At 38.6% G+C, this 11,609-nt stretch overlaps 1 long non-coding RNA gene across 2 annotated transcripts; it reads left to right on the top strand.

Annotated features, from left to right (window-relative positions):
• Positions 1-266: 266 nt before the first annotated feature.
• On the top strand, positions 267-4,015 carry LOC306843270. Of its 2 annotated transcripts, none has more exons than XR_013781825.1 (3): positions 267-1,351; positions 2,952-3,047; positions 3,120-4,015. It is a non-coding gene; the product is annotated as an uncharacterized lncRNA (long non-coding RNA). The 2 variants fall into 2 exon arrangements; XR_013781826.1 differs by having other exon boundaries at positions 271-1,355; positions 2,936-3,047.
• Positions 4,016-11,609: the final 7,594 nt, after the last annotated feature.

The following is an 11,609-nucleotide window of genomic DNA, read 5'->3' as shown; positions in this document are numbered from 1 at the left end:
CAGTATTTTTGATTACCCGTCTCTTATGTTTCTGTTTGTAAAGCAGGGGTACACTGTATTCCTGAACAGCATAACCTACTTATTAAAAATAAGTAAACTGTACTAAAAACTCCAAAACGTTAATCGAACTTTAAACGTTTAGGTGTGTTCACCGTTTTGGCCGTTTTAACTACCAAAAACTCAAATAAAATAAGTAAAACAGACTTAATCTTATAACCAACCTCATCTTCGCCTGTGGGTGGCGGTAATGAGCTTTATTGCGTTCCAATTAAACAAAGAAGAGTCTCTACTCGGTGCACGTTATTTGCCTATTTTAAAACATACTAGGTTAAATCTCTCCAAAACAGAACGAGTCAACATGTAGACTATCGTGCCATGCCATGTCAGTTTATTTCATGTTTTACAAAAATGACTTGGAAAAATTAACAACGGAGTAAAACGAATTCACATCTGAAAATGAGCTCGGAAGCCTGTGTTAACTGTGAGTTTATCTGAATCTATGATCCTTTACTGGATCGGATGTAGTTGATAACACTTTAAAGGTGATAATTCTTCTTGGGAAGTTCCATATTCCATATACATACAAAAATTACATCTAATAGTCCCTCATTTAAGTTTTTTTTTAAAGAACTTAATATATTTTATGACTCACTGACTTCCATTAGCTACCAGAAACAAGAAATGTATAAAAACATCTCTCGTATTAAAAAATGTATTTGTTAAATGTAATGCTTTACCATAGATCATATATATTTGTTATATGTATCCCCCATGTTCTTATTTATTTTTGTTGTTGTTTTTTGGATGCGAGTTATGCTTGAAGTTAAGTAACTTAGCTACTTCTGTATATTTGAAAAAAAAAAAAAAAAAGTTTTTCTCCATCTGTGAACAATAGGCCGCAGATTGGTTACAGACATTTGCAACATGTCCATAATAATTTAATCGTTCTTACTACGTCATGTTATCGTTGTAAAAACAAAGATAAGTGATTTCATTGTAAAGACAAAAGTGCGTTTAACAAAGTTTTAAAATCCTTGTTGTTTTGCCATCCGAACTCGTCCGACAAAATAGCTGTTAAAAACCACTGGTGCGAGTTATCTGAGCGACTTTATCTGCTTGAACGAGCATTTTAATATCTTTTGTTTTAAATATACTTTTTTTAAAACACAAGTTTGCAAAATTTACGAATCTGCGGCCGATTGGACACTGCTGGAGTCACCAGTTAACCAGAAAACCCGCCAATCAATTCACGCAGGAGTCGTCGCTTCAATGTGCTGCTGTGGAAGCTTTCATCATATTCATTGTTTCTGTGGTTGCTGTGGAGTTTTTTTTTTTTACCAGCTATTATCTGGTAAGTACTTTATAAAAGCATTTTAGAAAATATTTAAGTACTCAGCCTCAGAATGTGATGGTATATTCATGAAACTGAAACGAGTTACTGCATACACTCACCTAAAGGATTATTAGGAACACCTGTTCAATTTCTCATTAATGCAATTATCTAATCAACCAATCACATGGCAGTTGCTTCAATGCATTTAGGGGTGTGGTCCTGGTCAAGACTTTCTCCTGAACTCCAAACTGAGTGTTAGAATGGGAAAGAAAGGTGATTTAAGCAATTTTGAGCGTGGCATGGTTGTTGGTGCCAGACGGGCCGGTCTGAGTATTTCACAATCTGCTCAGTTACTGGGATTTTCACGCACAACCATTTCTAGGGTTTACAAAGAATGGTGTGAAAAGGGAAAAACATCCAGTATGCGGCAGTCCTGTGGGCGAAAATGCCTTGTTGATGCTAGAGGTCAGAGGAGAATGGGCCGACTGATTCAAGCTGATAGAAGAGCAACTTTGACTGAAATAACCACTCGTTACAACCGAGGTATGCAGCAAAGCATTTGTGAAGCCACAACACACATAACCTTGAGGCGGATGGGCTACAACAGCAGAAGACCCCACCGGGTACCACTCATCTCCACTACAAATAGGAAAAAGAGGCTACAATTTGCACGAGCTCACCAAAATTGGACGGTTGAAGACTGAAAAAATGTTGCCTGGTCTGATGAGTCTCGATTTCTGTTGAGACATTCAGATGGTAGAGTCAGAATTTGGCGTAAACAGAATGAGAACATGGATCCATCATGCCTTGTTACCACTGTGCAGGCTGGTGGTGGTGGTGTAATGGTGTGGTGGATGTTTTCTTGGCACACTTTAGGCCCCTTAGTGCCAATTGGGCATCGTTTAAATGCCACGGCCTACCTGAGCATTGTTTCTGACCATGTCCATCCCTTTATGACCACCATGTACCCATCCTCTGATGGCTATTTCCAGCAGGATAATGCACCATGTCACAAAGCTCGAATCATTTCAAATTGGTTTCTTGAACATGACAATGAGTTCACTGTACTAAAATGGCCCCCACAGTCACCAGATCTCAACCCAATAGAGCACCTTTGGGATGTGGTGGAACGGGAGCTTCGTGCCCTGGATGTGCATCCCACAAATCTCCATCAACTGCAAGATGCTATCCTATCAATATGGGCCAACATTTCTAAAGAATGCTTTCAGCACCTTGTTGAATCAATGCCACGTAGAATTAAGGCAGTTCTGAAGGCGAAAGGGGGTCAAACACAGTATTAGTATGGTGTTCCTAATAATCCTTTAGGTAAGTGTATGTAGCTAATAGACCTAATAAAACGATCAGATACGCTTTATACTGCAGTGTTATTTGTAGCGTGATTAACTAAATTTAAACAATATACATGTGCTGGTCATAAAATTAGAATATCATGAAAAAGTTGATTTTATTTCAGTAATACCATTCAAAAAGTGAAACTTGGTTTAAACCTGGTTTTGAATTCTCTCGTTTTAAATGTCTTTCCCTCTGTCATCGTTCCTTTATCTCGATTTGTTTCCCCTTTCTCTTGCACCACTAACACAGTTCTGTCTTTTTTCAGGACCCAAACGATATTAACAACAGACATACAGCTGCACTTCGAGGCCTCCCTGTGTACTTGCGTGAAGATGACTCTGTGTTTTTCAAGATGTGGAATGTAGGTTTTATACATCATTTAATTTTAATATAATTTATCTGCTTATGCTCATGAAGCTCTAATGCTTTTCAGACTGAAGAGGTGGATGAGCCAGACATTGCAGATTAAGCCGTAGCTCCTGTCAGCATGGTGAATGGCGACTCGAGTTCTACTGTTCAGTTTGACCCTGCTGGGATTGCCATTGCGCTGGAAGGTGACATTGTTCTGAGGGACATTTGCAGGTTGGCTGATGCTTTTCTTTTGATGTTTGGTTTGATATATGCATTACATCTCAACTATCCAAAAGAGCTGACCCACACCTTCAACTTCATCCAAAAAGTCCTGCTAGGATTGGTAGACTCAAAGCCACTTGCACCCAGGTTGCTGAGTCTAAAAAAATGATTTCCTGATTAAGGAGTAAGAGGAATGGATGTATGGGCTCAGTACAATGTATTTTCTGTTCTTTTCAGTTTTTGTGACTAATGTCGTTACACTATTTAAACACTGAGCTGAAGATTTGAAAATTGTCAGTGACGTACAGGTTTTTACGTTCATTTCATTATTCATTGGGATTGCATTTCTGAAAAACACTAGCACCTAGATTGCTGTCTAAAAATTGTTTGTTTACTTAAGAGATATTCTGTATCTCTGGATGCAAAAGAGATGATTTATTATTGATATTTATTGACTTTGATTTGATTTGTTGTGACTAATATTGTCATAGTCTGTTGTAATGCTTCTTCAATGTTACAACTTTCCAGAACACAGATTTTGTTCACTTGTTATTTAATGGGATTGCATTACTGAAAGCCACTAGCGCATACTGGTTACATTCTACAGAGCTCAGGTTATAATGCAGAGCTCAGAGCTGCAAAAGACAACAGTGTAAACGCTTCTGAAATTCCTTTTTGAAATGTGCTAACGTTTATATGGTATTTCTTTTTCTATTGTTTTATTCTCAAAAAGTATAAATAAATGTATTTTTGCATATGGAGTTTGTAATTGTCTTCTTTCCAAGTGTTTAAGAAATCTAATTTTGCTAATATTAATGTTGAGGTAATAGTTTTTTAAAGGCTTTTAAAATTTATTTTTATGAAAATAATTGTTTATTGTTAGAAAACTGAAAATGAAGTATTGTGTATTTTAAATAAATAGTATTTTTGATTTCTGATCAATACAATTTGAGTTTAAAATAACCAGAAAAACCTTTTATTTAAATAAATAATTTTGAGTTCATAGGTTAGATGTATGTGTTAAAAAAAATTTAGTTTATAAACTTAAAAGTTTTAAGACAATAAGTTTCCTCATGTTTTGAGTTATCTTAACTTATCGGGGTTTACAGTGTAAGCAGCATCGGTCCTGGAGTGCCGCTGTCCAGTAGAGCAGAGGTGGGGAACGTTGATCCTGGAGGGCCACTCTCCTGCAGAGTTTAGCTCCAACCCTGAAAAAAAAAAAATGTAACTGCATCCTGAAGACTTTGATTAGCTGGTTCCGGTGTGTTTGATTAGGGTTGGCGTACTCTGCAGGGACACCGGCCCTCCAGGATCAACGTTCCCTACCCCTGCTGTAGAGTTTAGCTCCGACCCTAATCAAACACACCGGAACTACTAGGGCTACAGGCAGGTGAGGTTTTTTTTTTTCAGGGTTGAGCTAAACTGCAGGACATCGGCACTCCAGGACTGACGTTGCCTGCCCCTATAGCGCTATGGAATCTTTTTTTCCCTGATGTTTTACATTTAAGTGTAAACCTTTTTTAAATCGTAAACAGTACCTGCTTGATACCTCATTACAATGTCACCTGGTGGTGATTATTAAGAAATGCAATGTTTTTAAGTATCCTGTAAGACATACTCCTACATGTATGTAGGGGTCATCAAACTTGATTCTGGAGGGCCGGTGTTTAGCTCCAACTTGCCTCAACACACCTGCCTGGAAGTTTCAAGTATACCTAGTAAGACCTTGATTAGCTGCTTCAGGTGTGTTTAATTTGGGTTGTAGCTGAACTCTGCAGGACACCGGCCCTCCAGGACAGAACTTGGTGACTCCTGCTGTAAGACTGTAAGACCCTTTTAGACCTCAAAGCTTTTCTTTTGGCTGAAAGAACTTCCATCAGAACGGTTTACTATTAACTATTTATAATTTCCATAATTTGCTTATGCTAGCTGACACAATGATACCATTATGCATACAAAGGAATTGTGACACCATATTCTTTTTCCTTTTTGAGTATTGGGTGTTCATGAGTCTTTCGGCCTGTCATACAGCTGTTACAGAGTCTGGCACATGTAGCCCGAAAGTCTCAGTATCCCAAATGGCAAATGGGCAAGCATGGTGAGAGAAGTTTTGGACTTTGATAACAGTCTTTTAGATTCTTCTTAAATGGAAGGTCGAAAAGCCAGTAAGAATCTATAGTCTGCCTCGACCCAACTTCCACTCCACAATATATTTGATCATGCTCATTTCCCAAAATGGCTTAATTATTATAGAGAATAAGAAAGTCAACAGTTGTTTGTAGACCATTTGGGATGATCACATCCTGAGCAAAAGGTGACCAATTGTAAAATAGAAGCAGGTGTGGGACACTGAGAACCACCTCAGACAAAGGGGTGTCAGAACTTAATTAACATACAGACTACAGCTGTTACAAAAGGAGCAACTTAATTTACATGTAGGGTAGTAAACTGGAAATGTATAAAAGGTTAGAACTTATGATGTTCGGGGCTCATTCTGACTCCGTTGAACCCAAGGTACTACATGTACTTTGTCACTGCTATGCTGCAATAAGCTTCTTCATAAAGATCGTCAAAGTCCTCTTCACTTTTTCTTACAGTCCCGGTGATGTTCTCCGCTGTTTTAACTATCATCTGCAACAACTTGCGGTCAGAAACCGCAGTTCCGATACCAGACAATTATGCAGCTGGACAGCACACTCTCTACCTCCTAGTGCCACATGATACAGGAACAAATACTTTCCAGATATCCTCTGTTCACGCATAAAAGGCAATAAGCAAATGCAAGAGCAAAACAGTCATGTAAACATGAGAAATGTTTGGACCAGTCATGTTACACGGTTGGCTTTGTGCGGACGCATGTGGTTTTCTTTGTTCTTGGATATCATCTCCAGAGGAAGAAGGTATGTGTTAATGCGTGTGTGTGTCTCTGTTCTGTGGAATCTTGGGGATTTCACTGGCTCTGATGGATTTTACAGGGCTCTGTCTGAGAATACATATGTTTGCATATATGTGTCCATTTATATATAGGAGCAAATGATAGGGGCCTTCAATTTTAACTGACATAGAGGCATACTTTACAAAGCACTCTAATCCCACCTTTCTCCCCAATTACACAGACGATTATGAGCGTAAATTGTGTGGCATTAAAATCCCTGTATATGAATGAATCCTTTCAGCACCTGCTCTGGACAATGTTTTGTGGATTTTATTTCAATGCAAGGAAAGATGACCAGTGTTTCTGCACAGCAAGGTCAGATTAAAATCACTATTCTAAAAGCAACAATGTTATTGCACTGCTTGTTGTGACCTGGTTCAAAGAGGTTTTTGTCACAGCCACGTGTTGTGGCTATTGGACTGATACAGGCAAGACAGGGAGGAATGATAGCGATGAGTGCGCAGACCTCATTGGGCAGGCAGTCAGGCAATGAAGAAATCGGCTCTCACGTTTCTTTTGACCAATTTTGACATGTCAGAGTTTACTTATATCTTTTTGTTTAAAAAATGACTTGTTTTGACAGAGTGGATCAGGGGAAGATTTAATTTGTTAATTTGTCACAGCAAAATTTTTCAGTGTAATTGAAACTGTTCTAAATTCCAACATAACACAATCAAGTCTCCTCTTTTCTCATCTTGCTCAAAACCACACACGTGTGTGTGTGTGTGTGTGTGTGTGTGTGTGTGTGTGTATATATATATATATATATATATATATATATATATATATATATATGAAAAGTTACAATGCAAAAGCCTCTAAAGGTCATCTTGGTCAAAAATTAGATAACGATACTGAGTGAATGCTCTCCACACATAGTATGTATTCATCAAGCAATTTCACTTCAAATGAGCTAAATCCCAGCCTCAACCCATTCAGAAGTACCAGTGCTTACATTGAAACCTATACATAGTAGCCAAAAAGAAATGCTAATTTTAAAGAAAAACGTCAGACGTACTTAGAGGCTTTTGCATCTGAACTCTTCATATATACACTCACCGGCTACTTTATTAGGTACACCTGTTCAATTGCTTGGTAACACAAATTGCTAATCAGCCAATCACATGGCAGCAACTCGATGCATTTAGGATGGTCTGAAAAAGAGAAAATATCCAGTGAGCGGCAGTTATGTGGACGAAAATGCCTTGTTGATGTCAGAGGTCAGAGGAGAATGGGTAGACTGGTTAGAGATAATGAAAGGCAACAGTAACTCAAATAACCACTCGTTACAACCAAGGTCTGCAGGATACCATCTCTGAACGCACAACACTTCGAACCCTGAAGCAGATGGGCTACAGCAGCAGAAGACCACACCGGGTGCTGCTCCTGTCAGCTAAGAACAGGAAACAGAGGCTACAATTCGCACAGGCTCACCAAAATTGGACAATCGAAGATTGGAAAAACGTTGCTTGGTCTGATGAAGAACATGAAAACATGGATCCATCCTGCCTTGTCTCAACGGTTCAGGATGGTGGTGGTGGTGTAATGGTGTGGGGGATATTTTCTTGGCACACTTTGGGCCCCTTAGTACCAATTGAGCATTGTTTAAACGCCACAGCCTGTATTGTTGCTGACCATGTCCATCCCTTTATGACTACAGTGTACCCATCTTCTGATGGTTACTTCCAGCAGGATAATGCACCATGTCACAAAGATCAAATCATCTCAGACTGGTTTCTTGAACATGACAATGAGTTCACTTTACTCAAATGGCCCCCACAGTCACCAGATCTCAATCCAATAGAGCACCTTTGGGATGTGGTGGAATGGGAGATTCGCATCATGGATGTGCAGCTGAAAATCTGCAGCAACTGCGTGATTCTATCATGTCAATATGGACCAAAATCTCTGAAGAATGTTTCCAACACCATGTTGAATCTATGCCACAAAGAATTAAGGCAGTTCTGAAGGCAAAAGGGGTCCAACCCGTGTACCTAATAAAGTGGCCAGTGAGTGTGAGTGAGTGTGTGTGTGTGTGTGTGTGCGTGTGTGTGTATATATGTATATATGTGTGTGTGTATATATATATATATATATATATATATACACACACGTGTGTGTACTGTCCCTATTAAGCCTCAAGCAAAGAATTAATAATAATAAAAAAAGATTTAAAAATAACTTCTGCAGTCAGTAAAGCTAGCCAGTATATGTGCTGCACATCAACACTCAGGTGTCAGGCAAAAATACTATTTAAACAAAAATTTTGCTTTTAGGCAAACTAAACAAAAAAGGGAAGCCATGATTTTCAAACAGATTGATATAAAAACGCTCTTTCAATAAATGACTGAGTCGTTTCACTTTTTCCAGTGTATAATAGTAGTGTCTTCTGAACTGAGATAATAACATCACCAGAATGATGAACGAGGCCGAGCACAAGGAAGAATAGGTTCCAGTATCTTTTTAAGAGGCCGTGGAGAACAAGATGCAAGGAGCACACAGTAGGCTTCATGCGTACGTCTGGTCTTGGGGCTAAATCATAAAAACATAAGGTTTCAGGGGTAACTCTGCACATTGCCAAAAATTACTTCAGGGCTATGAGGTAAATTATGTTGCTGCTTTAAAATCGTCAAAAAATTTTTAGAGAAATTAACCAGAATTAATGTGGTGGATGCTAATAAGTGACCCATTTGTCAGTTGATACTGAGAGTTTTTCATCAAGTCAATGAAGTTTACTAATAATGTCTTGAGAGAATGTCAGTAGTGAGGCTGGTGAAATAGGAAATAGTTTTTTAAAGCAGCCTGAAGTTGTTTTAGTTCAGAAGCCCAAACGTTAATCGAGAATGAGAAACAGATGCTTACCTAGAGGTTTTCTTTTTTTCTTTCTTTCATGCGTCATACTCTCAGTATTCTTTTTCCAGGTTTTTGTTTTTTGATAAGGTGAACACAGGAAAAGAAGGAAGCAGGCTGGCCTGGAGCTCCCAGACAGTGATGTAATCTGTTTGTGAAAAACACTCTCAAAATGTGATTGTAACAGCCACATCTTAAGAGGGTCACTTTAAGTTTGGTAAAAGACAGACTGACTCACCAGCCCCTTCACACTGTTTGGTGTTCCTCCCATCTCCCCCTCTCTGTCCTCCTATCTCTCACACTTTCTCACACACACACACACACGTACGCACGTCGCACGCACGCACACATTGCTTTATTAACCAAAAATCTTGTACTCCAGAAAGTTTGGCTTTTCTTACTTTTTTTTCCCCCCATGATAAATGTGAAAGTGCAGAATGTCCTTATCCTCATGCAGAAATGCACAGGATGTGAGCAGATTTGTGGCCACTGTTAGCAATGTGTGAGAATGGTACTGTGACTAAACAGACCAGCAGCATAAAAACATCTAAGGCCTTTCATGGCCTGAAAACAACCAACAACAGTGCTGGAATTTCACTTCAAACTCATAATAATGTGCAAAAAGAGAAATTCAAATCACATCTCTCAACACATCTTTTAAATCACATCACAAAGAGCATTTCGTAAACCAATGAAATAAATTAACAAAGCAGAAAAATATATTTTCGTAGTCCTGAAAAAGAACCAGACAGCTATCAACAGCTCTACATTTTTGGTTCATACATCTTGACATTTTTCATGCAGACTGTTTATCAACAGAGGTTTTACGTTTCTTACATTGGTATTTCTTCTCAAAACATATATCGCTATTGTTCTGTCTCTGAACACTGCCTCCATTCTTATAATACTAAACATGATGAGAAGTGTGACAAACAGCAAAATTCAATTGCTCATTTAGTTTTGACTTCTTTTCTTCACTTGTTCTAACTGTTCTCTGCAGAGTGAACTTGTGAAAGTGTGTTAAACTTGACAGGGTTTAAATTGAAAATTCTTCAGGGTTTCCACACTCATGGAAATATCATGGAATTTGAAAATTGGGTTGCTTTTATACAATCTTCTTGCAAGCTATGGAAATGTACATGTTATGGATTTTGTTTTTCAGGGAATCTTTGTGCAAAATATTCTTAATGATTCATTAGTGAACTGGCCTGAATAAACATGACTTTATTTTTTTTTTGTCCAGCAATAATATTATGGAAAGGTTATTGAAAAGTCATGGAAATTCATTCATTTGCCATAAACGGGGAACACTGATGCATACTCATGTTCACGAGATGACATATTCTTGGAACACAAATAAAAAGGTAGTTCAAAAGGCACCCTTTTACTCTTCAAACCAATTAAATTGTATAATTTTATTCCCTTATGTGAAGAAAGGAAGATCCTTTTTTGACTTTTGAGGGAAAGAGAGATTGATTCAAAATAAACAATTGGATGTTAGAAAATTGGAAGATTTCACCTCCTCGGCATGGTCTAAGCGTATCTCATCCATCTTGCAGGTCTGCCACATGTTTTCAATCTCATGGACCATTCTGCATGTCTTTGCATGTGTCTGCATGCATGTGTTTTATAGCTGCAGGACAGCTTCATGCTGAAAGCGCTCTTTGCTGCGCCTCAGGTCATATGCTTGTGTGTAAATGTTGAACATGTACTTTAAATGTTTATAGGGCTGTGTCAGATCTTGGGAATATTTTAAACACTCCCAAGCAAGTCTGGAACAAATCTCTTACTTGAATATCAGCACTACTTATCTTAAACACACAAAAAAGAAAATCTCCAGCAAATCTGTTTCATATGTTCTTGATCCATAGGCTCAACCACTTCTGATTTACGTCTCAAAGTGAATCATGTGTAATGCTTTTAGCCACTTCAGGGAATGTGTGCAGCATTTAGAATGGCAAAAGGAAAGAGGTTAACGTGCTCTTCCTGGGGTCCAGGCCCCTTAATGACCCTACCAGAAGCTGCTCTGCATACTTTCACTGGTGCAGTCATTAAGTCAAGCTTCCTCAAGAACCCCAGCATACTATACTTGTATGATTCAGTTTGGATCCAGACCCACTCAGTTTAGCCATTACTTGTATCTGCCGGTCAAGATTAGTCTTGCCTGGATGGCCACAGAAACCTTACACAACACTAATTAAAAAAACTGACCAGAAACATTGCACTTGCTACCAGAAGAGTGCAGTCTAAAGAGAAGGGACTTTACCATGACTGAAATGATAAAGCAAACTTTACCCAGACTACAGAAACTTTGGGCTGGATCTTTATTTTCCTCCAGCATTAGTAGTCAAAGCACTAGCACCTGCTAACCACGTGTTCCTTACTGAGGTCTTGATGTGTGCCATCACTTGTCTTGAGTCTTTGCCTGTTGCTAGGCAACTGACAAACCTTGTGTGTTTGTCTGTTTTTGTTTGTATTTCCAGTTTGTCTCTGAGAGCCCACCCTACAGGTCCTGTCCTGCTCAATTAGAGTGAAATAAGTTGCTTTGAAGAACAGCAGTCCTCT

The sequence above is a fragment of the Barbus barbus genome (assembly GCF_936440315.1).
Source record: "Barbus barbus genome assembly, chromosome: 2".
NCBI classification, from domain to species: domain Eukaryota; kingdom Metazoa; phylum Chordata; class Actinopteri; order Cypriniformes; family Cyprinidae; genus Barbus; species Barbus barbus.
Note: the sequence above shows the minus strand (reverse complement) of the source record. Positions and strands in the feature narration are given on the sequence as shown.